This window comes from Pogonomyrmex barbatus, unplaced genomic scaffold, assembly GCF_055798465.1.
Source record: "Pogonomyrmex barbatus isolate J1 unplaced genomic scaffold, ASM5579846v1 scaffold10, whole genome shotgun sequence".
In the NCBI taxonomy this organism is placed as follows: Eukaryota; Metazoa; Arthropoda; class Insecta; order Hymenoptera; family Formicidae; genus Pogonomyrmex; species Pogonomyrmex barbatus.
The window spans coordinates 4,622,757-4,637,973 of record NW_028297099.1 but is presented as its reverse complement, the minus strand read 5'-3'; the positions used below and the strand labels follow the sequence as shown (position 1 = coordinate 4,637,973).

Below are 15,217 nucleotides of genomic sequence, written 5' to 3'. Positions count from 1 at the left end.
TATTGGAAGAAACAATGCAGGGGTTAAGAGGATTTATTTCTAAACCATTTTTCGTCGTGTCACCATCCCATTACCGCGATACGCTTTAAATATGCCGTAGAAGCAGGCGTTTCTCGTTCGCGTGCTTGCTCGCGCCAGAACGATCTTTTTTCCTCGGCACAGCAACAGTTTAATCGGCGCGGTGTCTCGTACTTTAATGCAATATACGTTGCGCGAAGCTGTTAAACCGTTAATAAACGATACGGTCGGTTAAAAGCACAAGTCTTTCTCCTGTCGGCACAAGTACCGCGCCCGACTTTGATAAAGTGATAACGATTCCATGCTCTGTATCCTTTAGTTCGTAGACGAGGAGGAGAGCGAAACCGAGATGAGTTTTGCGAGATGAAAGGCCCAACTGAACACAGGGAGGCCAAACGGGGCACCCTCGCCTAAGCTATTTACTCTAATAAGCTTGGCGAGCCCTCAGGAGAGAGAGAGGGTCCACCGAAACTCACAAATTAACTCCTTCCATTCCTAAGTTGTCTGGCAAAAGCCAGGGTTTAGCAAGCAGCTAAATTATTAGTATTCCTCTTGCTATTTCGTGATGCTATAAAAGTTTTTTCACTTATATATATATCCTCCCAAAGTAACAGAATTTCTTAGTGCTCTTGACAGTGAGAATGATCTTTTAAATTGCAAAGTTTTGAAATTGAATAAGTATTTTATAATATAAACATAAATTTTTATAACAAGAAAATAAAGATTACATACATCTATGCTAATGACGATATTTTATATTTTTGAGACTAGATCGTGATATATCCGAATCTAACTTTAAAAGAACTATTAAAGTTTCAATAGGATCTAGATGGTTATTTAGAAAATTGTGCTTTCTCACAAATCGCTATTGATCTACATTTTGCGCATTTCCATGAAACGTGACTCTTGCCAAATCTTCCGCGCCATTGCGACATAAGAAAATTTTGCTCGCATAGTTCGTCGGGAAGAGTTGAAGAGTACTGCCGAATAGAAATGTCGGTATTCGAAAGCAACTCGCAAACGACTTTGGGAACGTCTTTCGTTTAGATCATTATATATGTATGTATATATGTATGTATATACATATAATGTACTACACACACACACATAATGTAACATATATAATACACGTATATATTTTCTTTTAAAGAAATCCCTTTACTTCTTCTCTTTCTTTTAAGAAAAGAAAGAATTGGGGTACATGAATAGCCATCTACGCGACGAAAGTCGCGGAGAGGATTTTCTAACCGGAAAAATCGTGCGTAATCGACGGAATAATATTCGTGCCGTTGTTCAAACAACCGGAACTAGTTCCTAGTGGGGACAAACGAAGGAGAAAAATGGTCGAGTGAGAAAATAAAGTGGGACTAAGAAAGTCGACAGCGTTCTTGTAGTACCTTAAAGGAGGGAGGGAAAGAATAAAAGAAGGAAATCGTCGAAAGACATATGTCGCGAGAATTCCTACGCGAGCCGGTATGCGGTGGAAAATTCCGCGGAAATGGATGTATCGGTGCCGGGCTGCCGGTCGCGACGTTGACGATCGAGGTCGACGGATGCGCACCGTGCTCGTTTCTTTCGGATTTTCGATGCATGCGGAATGCACCGGAGGCGAAACATTATTTACATCTTATGCGAGCGTTGGCAACTCCGCGGATTGAAACCTCGATGCGCTTTGGCTGTAACACTTCGTGAGAAACGCCTGCCGTCAGAAAGAGAGGTCTACACGATTCGCTGCCGAATGTGGAGAACGTTCTCTATATGAGATGACTCCCCTCTTGAAATGTATTGGGGTGGCTTCGTTATTCGAACAAGACATACCAAAATCGAATTCACCCATATTAAAATGTATTTTAATTTAAATTATATATATATAAATTATGGACTGATCTGAAGCATATGTCAATTACATTGACATTAATCATATTAATATACATTGACTCGAGATGAAAGAATATTTAACGTATAAAATAATTAATATTTATGTTATCAAATATTTTATTAGACTGATTCTAGTGCGCTACCGCTTTCTGTGCATTATTTAAAATTTGAAGTAATATTTTACAAAAAGGAAAATCGCTCTTTCAGCAGTATTCTCATAATGGCTAATAGCATTGTCCTGAAATAATATTCGCTTCGTCTTTAAAGCATGCTTGGCACGTTCGACCAGAAAATGTAGTAAAGTAAAAAATTGAGAAATACTGCAATAAAGCAAGAAAAATATAAGTGCAAATAAAATAAAATATTTATTAATTACATATTTTCATTTTATCTTAGATTTGTTCTATACGTGATATTTGTAACAAGCATACTTTAAATCAAACTTTTTTAAAAATATATTATAAATGATTACTGCTACGATAAATAGCGTTGATGTTAAAACAGCAATTTAATTAAACACAAAATATGCACATTGTTGATAAATATAAAGTAATATACAAAAATTTTATGTTTAAATTTAAACATTTTTTATTTTATTTTTAATGTGCCATTTAAATTCTCAATAAATAATTTTCGATATTAAATATCACAGGAAAGATTTCGCAAAAAGTATCTCGTTTGCGCTTCGTCTTGAAAAAGAGAGTACCCTCGGAGGACGTCGTAAGACGACTGGAAAGATCCCGTGGGAATAATATCCACTCCTCGTTGTTCAAACAACTGGGACGAGAGGTTGGGGCAGGTTAGACGTGGTTGGAAAAAGGAGCAAGAAGTGGAAGGCAAAATGGAGAAGTCAGAGACGTGCTGCTTCGGATAGAGCGTACAATAGAGCGTCATCTACGAAGATGTTAGCAAAACATACATCGAATGTTCTGCGACGAAGTATGACACACTAGGAGAAAATATTCTTTCAAAAAGTTTACGAAAAGATTACGAAGCTTATGATAACTGTGATGATGATATAATAATTTATATCATAGATCAATGTATTTCATAGTAACATAATAACATGAAATTAATTAATAAAAATTATTGCACATGTCATATTATTAGATCATAGCCTTAAGATTTTTAAAATCTTTTAAATAACATGTCAAAGACTGAATCTAGAATTAAAAAAAAATTAAAGAGTAATATAACAAAGAGATCTTATTAAGTATCTGATATTTGTGATATACATTTTAGAAGTCATTCTAAAGAAGGACAGTACTTTAATATTGTTGGAAACTTAAACGGATTGCATATAGTCGGCTAGCGAAGATCTGTAAACTACTTGGTGGGCTATATCATGAAAGATTATTGAGGAAGAAGAAACTGTCGTTGAAAGAAGTCGTTGAACGACTTGGCGGGTCGCTCGGGAATAACGTTCTCTCTTCTCCTGAACGGGCAGAGAAAGGCGCGGCTAAACAGAAAAGTCGTGGAAGAGTCTCGAGGTACGGATACGAGAAAATGTCCGGGATGTATGTACGTACATACGTCGAAAACCTCAAAAGTACAGCAGAAATTCTGTGAAAACAGACGTCGACGATCGAGGTTGATGGATGCAACGCCCCCGCCTCCGTGCATTTTAGGGCTCGCCGCAAACCCGGGAGTCTGGCTGTGCGAGAAGAATGCATCGCAAGCGAATGCCACTTGCGAGTCTTGCGAGTCTTTCTGCCACGATGACATGGTGAATATCGGCTCTTTTCCTCTAAAATACGCTCGAGTTACTCTCGCGATGGCGCGGTGCCGCATACGTGGCAAACATAATAGAATTTTTGATTTCCGAAACGAGAGGAGGGATTTTGTCGGCGCGCTTTGTCAGAGATTCTCAAGTTTTTCCAGTCAGCGTTGCGAAATGTACGGGGTTCACAAAGAACCGTTCGGTATGAAATAACAAGTATGCCGTATATGCTTCGTTTAATTATTTTACTCTGCGTAATAGCTCCTGCATTCTTTTATTCATTTAATTTGTAAGAAATGTTTGTACAGTAACGCTAAGTAAAAATTTTCAAGTGATGGATGAGGAGTGACATTATTGCGAAGAGACTAGCCTGTTGTCAATTAATGTGCGAAATTGCACTATGCTATTCCGCTATGGAATTTCATTAGACTTCCAGCAAGCTGAAGCTATGCGTAATATTGGTACGGAGGATATATATCGGAGAAATCATTTAGATATCTTCTGATTCTAAAGCGCTAAAAACACTTTTTCGAAGTGGGAATTACTCTTTGTTGATTAACTTGAAAATATTAGAAAAAACATCTTTTATTATTGAAAAAAAAATCGCATAAAAATATATAGGATTGTCTTTGCTCTAAACATTATTTTTTTAAAAATCGTTTTTCGTCGACACGTTGTGAATATCTGTTCCAATAGAGAGACAAAAGACCCTAAAAGAAAAAGTAACGAAGCTATTTCAACCATTCTTTCCACAGTTTCTCAAAATACAGTTTCGATAAAGTTTTTCCAGAGCAACATCGAGAATCGATACGTTCTTTCGAGTGTCGAACGCCAGTGGCGATCTAATTTCGTCCTCGTGCTATTCGGCCATTCTCGAATTCAAGCCTCGCGGATATTATCATAATCCTTGCATCGGGATATTGTCCAGTGCTCGGTTGCAGGCTATCTTGGGACATATCTGGTCCGATCATACGTTTCAATTCGCATATCCTTTGCATGTCTGTGAGTGTCTACAAGTAAGCACACCACAATATTGAGGTCGGTCATGCACCGGTAATGCACCGCTGTCGTCGCCCATCTTATCATTGTCGTTTTCGTCGTCATCATTGTCGACCGCGTTGTCATCTTCGTTCTCATCCTCGCTCGCAGCCGCGTCCGAAGCATCCCGGCATCGTCTACAGCTTCTCGCTATTTTCTGCAGTCCGCTACTGTCGTACCGACAGTAAAATGCAAATAGTCCGGTGTAAATGTGTCGGAATAGCTTGCAGCGCGCGTCGGCTGTTTACGAAACCGCACACTTACGTTCGGTTCTCTCTCGCTGAAAATAACCACCGACATCAGGCTGATGGTTCGCGTTTTACACCGTGCCACCTTTTCTACGTGGCTCGGCGAATTTTATCCAGCTGTTAAGGACACCCGAAATTGTGAGAGACGTGAGTGGTGCTTAACGAAATTTCAAGCAGCAGTTTCATTGCTTCGACGGCTCCTCGATCGAACAGGACCGACATGGGTAAATCACAATCTTCAACTGTATTCGCACTATAGATTAATATTACATAATGTATTCTCGCTCTCTCACAATTCTCTCGAAATGTATCGCGAAATGTCGATGACGAAACTTTACACGAATCGACAAATCTGTAATAAGTAGATATGATTTATACACTGTTGCGCGTGAAATTACAGTCTCGTTAGCCGAAAATTTTAATAATAAACAAGATATTGCGAAGTATTATCTTTCCTGTATTTTTACGAGAGAACAGAAAATAATATGTCGTAAAGAATAATTAAAAAGCAATGACCTGCTAGAGTATGTAAGACGCCGATTACGCTTCCACTATTTCTTTGTTCTCTTTTTTTCATGTTAAAATGCGACACGATCGATTTTAAGAAAAGTAGTTTTAGAGAAAAAGGGCAATGCCCAGAGTCACCAGAGAATACTCGGTGAGGTAGGATATAGTTATGACAAAAGATGCCATGGAAGAACGAGATGGTTATAAAATAATTTTATTTCTCGCGCGTAACTTTGAACCTTTGCACGGAGAGTGTGAACATAGGGTGTCCTAAATAAACATGGTTGTTTGATAAAATTGAGATCATTTTTTTCCAAAAAAAAATTTACGGTTATTACTATTTCTCGTATTTTTTTTTTCTTGTTTGTTATTGGAAAAATGATATTATGTATAAATATTATACTAGTATTAGTCAATTGGTATGAAATTAAATTATTATTAAGACGAGATTTTAGAAAAATATTTCTTTATGTATTTTTATTAATACACCGTTTAATTTGTGACGATAATAAGAAAACACTATTCTCTTGTTATATTGTACAATAAATGCGCTTCTGTTATTAAACGCGACATAATTAATCTGAAGCACCTTGTATATTTCATCAAGTAAAATGAGAAACTTTATGAAAACACTTTATAACAAGAGAAAATTGGACACATTTTTAGAGACGATTCAGTCTTGAATGATAGAACTTTACAACTTCATGGTGGTGTAACATATGTAGATGTCATAAAAGAAATCGTGCAATGTAGAAATCGGTAAAGTTTTATCCCATGCGTTTTTTCGAGCTTACGACAAATATAAAAAAAACAACTTAATATCTTGTGCAGGGCGCAACGCCACTGGTTAGACTGTCTCGAAAGAGTTAACTCGCGGTTTTGAAAGTTTCGCTCACGTCGCGGTCGGATGTAACGCGGACCGAGTGTGAACGAAAAGAAAAAGAAGGCATTGATATCGGTGGAAAAGCGATGAAGTACGCGAAGACATAGGAAAGAGAATATATACGGTGTCGGGCGTGTGGAAAATCGTCGGATGTTCGTGCGCGCTGATCAATATTTGCTTCACGTTTCGCCGTGGTACATGGTCTTTATCGGTGCCATTATCCATTGCATATATATATGTGTGTGTGTGTGTGTGTGTGTGTGTGTGCGCGCGCGCGCGCGCGCGCGTATGTGTGTGTGCATTCCATCCTCAGAATGTATATTGCTACATTGATTATATTTGTCACGAATTTACGACTTACGTATGGTCAATAAAGCGATTAATGTATAATAAATTCGAATATTGCGGCTTTCATTTAACTCTCGTAAGACAAATGTAGAATAATAAAAAGACATTTTTTATCTCGAATCAACTTTTATTGTAACTATAAATTTTCATTAACAGTGACAAATTTATTCCTATGTGTGTTATTATTATTCCACTAGAATTATATTCTGTGGATATTTTTCCAGTTTTTTTATTCATCGCAAATTCTATTTTTTGTATTCATATAATTGTACGATTCGCATCAAGGGTTTTAAAATGCTCAAAAAATCAACTTTAAAAAATGTGAACGACATATGCGCTGACATCTGTTGTTTGTGTTAATTATTTAGTTTGTGTTAATTATATCGTTGTTTAATTATATCGCGTTTCCCCATGCAATTCACAGAATCATATTGGCGCTACTCCATTTTTTGCGGGGCAAAAAAGACATATGATAGATGAAGTGCGTCCTTACCCTGCAAAATTCATTTTATCCCTGCCGCCGCATCTCGACTCGGCACGTGAACCGCAATGGTGTAAAACATTATTCTACATTACATTTCACACGAGGTGGAGAGCGCTTGGTGAATTATTTCGGCGGCTTCTTCTTGCCGAGTCGGGGATGGCAGCGAAGGGGCGCTCCAACACGCGTGGAATTGCAGGCGATGGTATTGCCGCATAAGTGTATTATCCGCTTGAATTATCACGTGTTTAATGAGCGGAGTTTTAGATAAGGCAAGATTTCAAATAATCTCTCGGGGTGAAAACAGCTTGTCGTATCAACAACTTAACAATCCGTCGCGCGTTGACTTTTGTTATTAAACATTGTCAATGCGGTGGGATGAATTTTTAAATCCGACGCAATTTGTTAAATAATATTGCTAAAAATACATTTACATATTTTATAAAATGCTTTTGCGTGCTTTGTTTGCATTTTAATAATCGCGATGGAACATGAAATTTATTATTGCCTTAGATTTACAGAGATATTTATATGGTACTTTTAACTCGTGATAATAAACAATATTACATTGATATTTTTTTATTTTTCAAGTCCATCATTGTATGTATAAAGCATAATTCAACATAAAATAATTCTATGAAGCTCTGTGACGCGACGTTACGTGAAAACTCTTTAAACCAGATAAGCACGATAAAGTTAAGCAAGATTTTATGAAAATATAGATAATATTTTTGAAACGAAATGTCATGATGTAACCAAAAGCCATATATAAAAAGTTTGAGTGGGATAAAAACAAATAAACTCTTCTTCGAAAGGAAGAAATAAAGTTTATTGATTGAAGATTATTGATCTAGAGGTCGTTCAGTGTCTGAAACGAGAAAGGTATAGCTTTTTGTGCACCATAAAGCTCTGCGAGTAATTTAGAAAAGGGCCATGCCTGATTGAATCAAACCGATGATAAAGATGACGTTGCTTGGAGAGACACTCTCTAAAGACAGAGAGTCTGATATTAATATGAAATTGCTCCCGGTCCCTCTTGCGTCTTGGGGATATCTTACGCGCAAAATTACCTAAAGTTATGGTGGTAATCAGGTATTTTCTCAGCTGCTGATCTCAGCAGCCGAGTCAGATGAAAATTTATAGGATATGACGACGTGATCAAATTCGCTTCATGAAAAATTTGAATGAGCATCAGCTGTCTAGTATAAGCAGTGCATGTTTTTTATGAATTTTATAACACATTTGCTTCGTTGTTAATTATACACGTGTTATACGTAAAATGATCATGTATACACACATTATTATTTTGCTATTGTATGATACATTCTGAACAAGATATTCTTTTTTAATTCTTTATATCCTTTTCATTTTTGTGAGTAAATATAAATTTTTTCGTAACGTGAGAAGTAACAAACAACGCAAGAAATGAAAACATTTGATTTTTTTTATTAGAAATTTATATTATAATAAATATTTTATAATGAATTGAGCATTTAACATTATAAATTATATCATTTTAATTAAAATTAAATTATTTTAAACGCGCAATGCTCAATAATTAAGTCCGCTCTTTCACTATGAGTAGTATCGTTATTTCAACTTTTGCATTTATAAATGCAAATCAAAGAACCACGATCAAGTTCCGAAGTTTTTCGAGACATCAAATGAATCTATTCCTAAGAAATAAAACGGACACCCCCTCGTTAAGAACTTTTTCTACTTTCTCCATTCATGAACAAAGAAAAGCTTGGCGATCTTTATAATATGTCTTTGATACTTTGATACTGGATCGATTGACTAAACTCAGCTTGGCATTTTCTGTTTTTATTAGAATTTTTAAGGATCTACCGCGTGGTGCTGTCTCTCGTCTTTTATCCGATCATATTCAGATTTTATCTATTCGCGTACTTTCTTTCCTTAAAACGTTTTTATTCTTTTCCGCGATACACAAGATGTGAATAATTGAAATTGTAACTGCGATTATCACAAATTTTAATAATATATATTATTAATATTAATTCTAAAGCTACAGATATTAATTCTAAAACTAAACATATTAATTTTAAAAGCTACAGTAAACAAATTTTACTTCTTTAAAAAGAAATAAAATATTAGATTGCAAATTATTCAAAATTCTGTCTATATAAATCATATATATGTATTCATAATAAATAATTCATTTTTTTTTGTCATATCAAAATTTCTCATATTGAATGTTATTTCAATATCGTTGATTTGTCATATATATCGATTACATCTCTCATACAAAAATTATACGTGTACTATATCAGAATTAATAGCATCATGGTTTTGAATATAATTTTTTTATTTTTTTATAATCGTAAAAAATAACATGTATCCCCACGATAATTCGAACGGTTTAATTTAAAAAGCATCTCGAGACGTTTGGTACGAAATGAAATCGTTCTATTCTTCGCTGAGGAATGATTTCCTGCAGTATATTGTTATATGTCGCTCGCCAATCTTCTATCATTACGAATATCCATGCTTAATTTGACAGAAGGATCAAGAATGAAGAATGAAGAGAGCTCGCACACCAATCCTTTGAAACGCGTGACTATACGTTTTTCCTCTCGTAAAAGAGGAATATGAGAGGAAGTAGCATTTTTGTGAGCTTTCTATCATGTTACGATGATGTTGATATAAATTTCTGAAGGATAATGATACGGTTTCCATACTATTTTTTTCATCTTGTAAGAGAAAATTTAATTTTGTTTGCTAATATTATCGCAAGCGTTACGTGATCAAAACAAACAGATTATTCGTCTTTATATTACGGATAATATCTTGTTTTGTTAAATGCGTACTAAAAGTTACAGTAAGTTGCAATTCAAAAGTTGCATATTCAAAGTTGCGGACTAAGCATGTGAATATCATTTTTAAATGTATTGTAATATATATTTGTATATAAAGAAGAATAAAGCAGTTTAATGTCATCCTCTTTAATGTGGAAAACCCGTTTTTCATAAAACTTTTAGTAAAACGTTTCCCCAAGAGTTGCATATTCATAGAAAAGATTGGATCGCAGTTCTGAGATTTTGTCTGCTCTCGTTGGCACAGCTCCAATATTAAACTTACAAAAGCCGAGGAAACATGATGGAAAATTAATGTCCTTTTCGAAATATGTATTAACATGGGATCAGCAGTCTTCGTTAAAACTGTGTTTTTCTAAGGTATAAAATGTGCGCCAAAGGAAAAATTATTTCTAATTTCTATCACTTATATGTAGCAATATTATTAAAATATTATTATTATCAAACAAAATTGTTTATCGATGAGTGGCAATATTTGTTATTAATGAATCTCCACAAATTATATGTTACATATAATTATTACAAACAAGCATCATTGTATATATTTGCGGATCATATACACACCATAGATCGCAAATTGCGATTTTCCAACTATCGAATTAATGATCGTAATTAACAGTATTGCAAAAGTGAGAATATTTCGTATCGATTAAAATAAAACAGTGACATGACGCTATAACAAAAAAAAAAAAGAATTCAGGCATTCTGTGAGCGATATGCGGTACTAGCATTTTTGTCGCTCGTTCCGATGACCGGCGTCGATCCATACGTGGCGTGGTAGCCGTTATAACGAGCTCGAAGCGAGATTCGAAGCGAGATTCTCGTGCACTTGTCCAATGAATTCGTTTAATGGAAGCATTAGGGCATACCTTTCAGAGCACGTTTTCCGGAGGAACGCCGTTACCGCACCAGTTTTATGCCGCGCCGCAACAATGCACGGACAGGAACTCATCTATGCTAACGATGTTTTATGTACATGAAAACGAAATTGCCGTAACGTGAAGATCCCGCCGAGTTTCAAAACCGGTGTTGCTTTTAATCACGATCTTCCCTTTGTACATTCTTGGCGAAGTAAGACCCTTTCTCTTTTTCCCTTTTTTTTTCATTGTTTAGCGTTCCAGAAGATTCCTGAGAAGATATTCTTATCAAGGATATGCCACGTTCACGCGAATAGATCATTGAGACCTCGCCTCTAATAAAAAGTAACAATTATTCTTGCGCTGTGATAACGTACAATATATATATATAATCCGTATAACACAATAGCGGATGCTCGTTGCATGCAAATTCGATTTAAACTTTGCATACTCATTTCCGAATAAAACAAAATAATTTCAAAAAGCAGAAACAAGATCGTTAGACAGTATAGTTAGCGGAGACTTCGACATTTTTTTGTATTATGAAGTTTTCATGTGCATACGCATCGATAGTTTGAAACGCATTCAAAAGAATTGCGGGTAATGCAACATGTGTTTTAATTATTATCTACATTCTCTTTGATGTTGCTCTTCTCTTTATATCCAGCAAGGTGAAAAATTGCAGTGGATATCTTTTTATTTTATTTTTTTTTTCGGAAAAATTGACATACGAGTAAGAGGGAAAATACAAGTATGTGTCAAAGAGTATAATAATTATTACAGTCTTTGTCAAACCTGAATTGATCATCAAAAGCGATACATCATTTAGCTTTCTTGTTAAATTACGGAATAAATCTACTTCCATTGAAAGAGATATTTTTTCCGCGATAGTAGCGTTCGATGGAAATTACCCTCTCTAACGGAATTCCCCGTTTTTTCGAGATATCCGCCATGTAGTTTCAAATACCCAACTCATCATTGTCAGCGCGCGGTGCATGTTAGCCGGCGAACTCATCGATAGAACGAAGCATATTCGTCTTGCTCATCGATCTATTTTCATTTCGAACAACGCCCCTTCGAATCAACGGAATAGCTTACTCCGCCAAAAAAAGAAGGCGCAATCCATTTTCATTTTCCCCGCAACTTCCAACTCTCGCGGCGATACAGTCGCAGAACTGATAAAAAAAAAAAAGAAATAATGATTGCGATGCTGCTGCTTTTCCGCACGGTTATGCACGGATGCACAAACCAAATATGCATCTTATCGAGTGAATTAATAAAGTTTCTGAAAGCCACGTTTTTCGTATACTTGCTACTCATCGCGTCTTCGAATGAGGCATATATAAATATCGATTCTCTATTGCCACACGCATGAAAATAAAAGCAAATAAATGCTTTTTTTTCTAAATTATTTAAACATTTTAAATCTTAACTGAAAAAATAAATTATATTATAAGAAATAATACTATAAATATTAAATAATGATATAAAGAAAAAAAAAATAAATAATAATAAAAATAAAAAAAATAACATAAAAATAATATAAAAAAAATACTATAAATACTAAATAATAATATAAAAAAAAAAGAAATAATGGCTAATGTTACTCACCCTATAGTTTCTCCATTGTTGTCCATTGCCAACTAAGTTTCTTCCTCCTCTTAGACTCGGTTAGATTTCAGTTGCACGACACAACTCTCACGAAAATATGATAAATTATAGTCGCGCAACGTCCCAATGTTTAACGACACGCAATCCAGCGAATTATGAAATTTAATAAAGCACATCAACATATCATCGCGTTCTATTATTTGATCCAGTTAGTTATGTTATTCTGTACTCTCGATATGAGAATATCAATGGATAAATGATCTCAATCGTAAAATTTCGTTAATTCTCAATGAGGAAATAATTATCGCCCGTAATTTACATTCGTGATATAATGTAACTGTAATTTAATCATCAAGATTTGTGCTTCGAGAAGTAATAACGTAATAATACATGCAGCAGAGTTCTCGTGTCTTCAAACCTCGAGCCTGATCGGGTGAATGGGTAACACTTCGAACCGTATACAAACAGCACACAGCACCATCAACCAAGTACTTGCTTCCTTGAAATATCTAACTTATGTAATGAAATAAACTTATAAACCTATAATATAAACCTATTGACTTTTTGTCCTATGTATTTTAGATTATTAAAAACACATCACGGTATTTTATTATTTGCATTCATTATTTAATCAGTTGTATTCTACATTATCCTGCGTTTTTGATATATTTGGTTAAAACGAAAAATTAAAAGAATGCGAGAAAGAGTTGAATAGAAACATTGCTGTAGAGATAATAATCGCCTGAGAATCGTAACAAAACAATAAAATTTATAATTCTCATTTCCTATCTGCATGATTGTTATTTAAAATTAATAAATCATGCAAAATATCTACTTGGATGAATAGCCATCATCGCTTGCAAATTACTAATCATGCGAGATGATCAATCACGTGGGCTAATAATAGTTAATAATTCAAACAATCGTTTCTATTCGGTACTTGTCACGGTTACATAGAGAGAATAGTTTTGCTAAAATATTTAAAAATTTGATCAGATTAAAATAATTATACAGAATGATGAACACGATAATTTTATATTTTATATAAAAAAGTTTTGATGTTTTAGTAATCAATTTGAATAAAATTTTTTATGTAAATATATTTTGATTGCTCAACAAAATTATTTCAGATCTCTGTATCTAGATAAATTTCTAAGTACTTTAGAACAAAATCGTGTTCGGAAAGAATATGGGAATATTTTAGAAAGTAACTAAAAAAATTTTTTCTAGCTGATCTGATCTAGCTAGAATTCTAAATGTTATGATTAAAATGTAACACTGTTTTTCGTATTTATTAGAAAATTGTTTGACATACAGAATTTATAACATTTTAATATTATATGTAGGAAAATTTAGATGGCTAAAGTATACAGTTATTTTTATAAGAGATTTTATAAGAGAATGGCTATTATCTAACTGTGCGCTACAGAGAAATTTTCTTGCTAAATTTGACAATCAATTCAGATATAAATTTTGCCTTTGTCATTTATATTGATTAAATACAAAAGATATGCGATATCGCAGTGCTTACTAATCACTTATCTATTTTAATTAATTTTTCGTATTTAGATAATTAATTTTTGCTATGACTGCAACTCTATTTTTTTCAGTGAATACATAAGGATAATGAAATGATTCGCATCGCGATTTGCAATGTTGGCATGCAAATAATGAGAGTGGCAATTTTGTGCATGCTACATCGTGATACGTAACAACCAACTGTACTGGGTACTAATTGAGTTTTTAATTTTTGAAAATATTTATTGTGCTTTGAAAGAAACGTAGTTAGAATATGTCCATTTGAATAATGTGATTCTACAGAGCGAGACACTTTAATCGTAAAAAATGAGTACTGAACGCTGCGTGCTTGACCTATGTAATATCATGTATTATGAATTAAATGCATGATATATAATGTATTCCTTGTATTTTCAACAAAATATACTCATTTCTGTACGTCCACAGCGAATATATTTCCATATGTAATATCACGCAATTAAGGTATAACATTTTATTAGTGTATTTTGCTAATTAATTAACATTGAAAATCGTAATACGAAAATTTGTATATCATACGAGAATCAAAGTTACAATTAACTTTGTTAAATGAGCTGTTATCGTACCATGTTTTGCTAACTCACGTTGTAACGTCGTCTAAAGTGATAATTAATTTTATATGATCAAGAATTTTATTTAAAACACATTGAACTAAAATTTTGCAGCGAGTAATACTTTAATAAAACTATTATTGAAGAAATATTTATTGCTTTGAAATATCGTAGCAAAACTATACCTCATAATTCCCGCTTTCTTTCTCTACAGTTGTTATTATAAATGAATCATGTAAAATAAACTTGCTTGGAGAACCGTGATAATTATTCACAGAATCCACATTTCAAAAGATAATAACGCTGTGGTATACCGAACAACTCTCTCAATATGAATAGTAGGATGAGAATCTTGTGCAAACAGCGCACCGCAATAATAGACACGAAGACCACACGCCAACCGAATCGTTGTTCCCGCGAAATATTTAACGCGTTATGAAAGAAACGAACGCCAAATATCTATTTCATGAATTATAAATTGATTATTAACAAACGATTGGTGTGTGTGTGTATATAACAATTTTTTATTATTTAAATTCATTTGGAAATGTTTTCGAAATCGAAGGTGAAGGCTAATGACACCTGATATTTATGAATTATACACAATACACTCGAATGTTATATAGTTACACAGAAAGAATGGTTTTGTTGAAATATTTAAAAATGTAATCAGATACAAATCTGAA

At 34.1% G+C, this 15,217-nt stretch overlaps 1 protein-coding gene across 10 annotated transcripts in view; it reads right to left on the bottom strand.

Moving 5' to 3' along the window:
• Nucleotides 1–15,217, bottom strand: part of LOC105432608 (zwei Ig domain protein zig-8) — a 68,828-nt gene that overhangs the window by 38,747 nt on the left and 14,864 nt on the right. Inside the window, exon 1 of one of the 10 annotated variants that reach the window (XM_089070490.1) lies at nucleotides 12,424–12,848. The exons of the other annotated variants lie outside the window; for them this stretch is intronic. The gene's annotated coding sequence lies outside the window, so the exon portion shown is untranslated. Of the gene's footprint in view, nucleotides 1–12,423; nucleotides 12,849–15,217 lie in introns of those variants that run through there. 10 annotated transcript variants of the gene reach the window in all.